Here is a 3503-nt window from a genome sequence, read left to right as displayed (position 1 = left end):
TCATGGAAACTTCAAAAGCGTTATGGAATGCGCCTGAGAAGAAGTACAAGACTGAGGATGCCGGACTTAAGAAGTTCGTGGCTGCAAGGTTTTTGGATTTCAAGATGATTGACTCTAGGTCGGTCATAACTCAAGTCCAAGAATTACAAGTCATTGTGCATGACCTCCTTGCTGAAGGTATGGTCATAAATGAGGCCTTTCAAGTCGCTGCTTTCATTGAGAAGTTACCTCCGTTGTGGAAGGACTTTAAGAACTATCTAAAACACAAGCGGAAGGAGATGATACTTGAAGACTTGATTGTTCGTTTGAGGATAGAAGAAGACAACAAAAATGCTGAAAAGAAGTCACGTGGAAACTCGACAATAATAAGGGCTAACATTGTTGAGGAGGCGCCACAAAATAAGAAGAGAAAGAAGGCTTCTGGACCAAAGAATTACCCAAGCAAGAAAAAGTTCAAGGGTAATTGCCACAACTGTGGAAAATCTGGGCATAAGGCCGTGGATTGTCGTGCACCAAAGAATGATAAGAAGAAGAAAAATCAAGCAAACATGGTTGAAAATGTTGAAGACATGGAGGACTTGTGTGCCATGTTGTCTGAATGCAACTTGGTAGGAAATCCTAAAGAATGGTGGATAGATTCTGGAGCCACCCGCCATGTTTGTGCTAACAAGGAGTTATTTTCTTCTTATGCCCCCGCAGGACCCGACGAGACAATTTTCATGGGAAATTCGTCTACAGCCAAAATTGAAGGAGTTGGCAAGATTGCGTTGAAGATGACGTCGGGAAAAATAGTGACTCTAAACCAAGTTCTCCATGTTCCAGAAATTCGCAAGAATCTTGTGTCTACCTCACTTCTTGTCAAGAATGGATTCAAATGTATTTTTGTTTCTAATAGTGTTGTACTAAGTAAGAATGATATGTATGTAGGAAAAGGTTACCTGAATGAGGGCCTTTTTAAGCTAAATGTAATAGCAGTTCCTATCAATAAAGTGAATGCTTCTTCTTACTTACTTGAGTCAAACACTTTATGGCATTCACGTTTAGGTCACGTCAACTTCAAAACATTGCGAAAGATGATAAATTTAGAAGTATTGCCAAAATTTGATTGCATTAATTCCAAATGTCAAATATGTGTGGAATCAAAGTATGCTAAGCATCCTTATAAGTCCGTTGAAAGGAATTCAAGTCCTTTAGACTTAATTCACACAGATATTTGCGACATGAAGTCAACACCATCTCGCGGTGGGAAAAAGTATTTTATTACTTTTATTGACGATAGCACGAGATATTGCTATGTTTATTTACTTAATAGTAAAGATGAGGCAATTGATGCTTTCAAGCAATACAAGAGTGAAGTTGAAACACAACTAAACAAAAAGATCAAAATGATAAGAAGTGATAGGGGTGGCGAATATGAATCTCCTTTTGAAGAAATATGTTTGGAAAATGGCATTATTCACCAAACAACTGCCCCTTACTCTCCACAATCTAATGGAATTGCGGAGAGAAAGAATCGAACGTTGAAAGAGATGATGAATGCGTTGTTGATAAGTTTGCTTTACCACAGAACTTGTGGGGGGAAGCTATACTTACAGCTAACCGAATAATCAACCGTGTACCTCATAGTAAAACACAGTCTATTCCTTATGAAAAATGGAAAGGAAGGAAGCCCAGCTTGAAATACTTCAAAGTGTGGGGGTGTTTAGCTAAGGTACAAGTTCCTAAACCTAAAAGGGTGAAGATAGGTCCAAAAACGGTTGATTGTATATTTATTGGATATGTAACCAATAGCAAGGCATATCGTTTTCTGGTTCATAAATCAGAAAATCCTGAGATTCACGTTAATACAATAATAGAATCAGATAATGCTGAATTCTTTGAAACTATTTATCCGTATAAAAAGGAAAGTGAAGTGACCTACCAAAACTCAAAACGACCTCGGGAGGAAATAACAGATGGTATGCCTAATGAGGAAAATCCGAGAAGAAGTAAACGTCAACGGACATCTACTTCATTCGGTCCAGATTTTCTAACTTTCCTGCTAGAAAATGAGCCTCGTACCTTCAAGGAAGCAATGTCTTCCTCAAAAGCACAATATTGGAAAGAAGCTGTCAATAGTGAAATAGAATCCATATTGAGCAACCATACCTGGGAATTGGTTGATCTTCCTCCAGGTAACAAAACATTGGGTTCTAAATGGATTTTCAAGAAGAAAATGAAAGACGATAGTACTATTGACAAATACAAGGCAAGACTTGTTGTCAAAGGATTTAGACAGCGAGAAGGACTTGACTATTTTGACACATACTCGCCGGTAACAAGAATTACATCCATTCGGATGCTAATAGCGTTAGCCGCCTTATATGGTCTTCAAATCCATCAAATGGATGTAAAAACAGCCTTCTTAAATGGTGATCTAGAGGAAGAAAATTACATGAACCAACCTGAAGGGTTTGTGGCTCCGGGAAAAGAAAAGAAGGTGTGTCGTCTTGTTAAGTCCCTTTATGGACTAAAACAAGCACCCAAGCAATGGCATGCGAAATTTGACCAAACCATGTTGTCAAATGGCTTTAAGATTAATGAATGTGATAAATGTGTTTACATTAAGAACGTTCCAAATCATATAGTCATTGTTTGCTTATATGTTGATGATATGCTAATAATGAGCAAAGACATTGCCGACATTCAAGCTACTAAGCGTATGCTTGCTAGTAAGTTTGATATGAAAGACTTAGGAGTTGCCGATGTAATACTAGGAATTAAAATCCAGAGGACTCCTCAGGGTCTAGCTTTGTCTCAATCACATTACGTGAAAATGGTACTTGAAAAATTCAAACACTTGGAATTTAGAAGTGCAAGAACTCCAATTGACTTAAACCATCATCTTATAAAGAATAAAGGTGAAAGTACGTCTCAATTGGAGTATGCTCGTGTGTTGGGAAGCTTAATGTACATCATGAACTGTACACGACCTGATATAGCTTGTGCAATAATTAAACTTAGTCGATTCACAAGTAATCCCAACAAACATCACTAGGTGGCAATGAAACGAGTTCTGGGATATTTGGAATATACCCAAGACTACGCTTTGCACTACAATAAATATCCTGCGGTAATCGAAGGATATAGTGATGCAAATTGGATAACCGGCTCAACAGAAACAAAGTCTACAAGTGGATATGTTTTTACTGTTGGTGGAGGAGCAGTATCTTTGAAGTCTTCCAAACAGACGTGCATTGCTCGCTCTACAATGGAATCAGAGTTTATAGCTTTGGATAAAGCCAGTGAAGAAGCTTAAGGGCTTCGAAATTTCTTAGAAGACATTCCGTTCTGGCCAAAACCTTTGGTTCCTATTTGCATACATTGCGATAGTGAGGCTGCAATAGGACGGGCAGGGAGCGTTATGTATAACGGAAAGTCTCGTCATATACGACGAAGATGTAACACCGTTAGACAACTACTTTCTAGTGGAATTATCACTATTGATTATGTAAGATCAAAGG

This window comes from Nicotiana attenuata, unplaced genomic scaffold, assembly GCF_001879085.1.
Source record: "Nicotiana attenuata strain UT unplaced genomic scaffold, NIATTr2, whole genome shotgun sequence".
NCBI lineage: Eukaryota > Viridiplantae > Streptophyta > Magnoliopsida > Solanales > Solanaceae > Nicotiana > Nicotiana attenuata.
The sequence above is the reverse complement of the archived record's forward strand: the minus strand, read 5'-3'. Positions refer to the sequence as shown.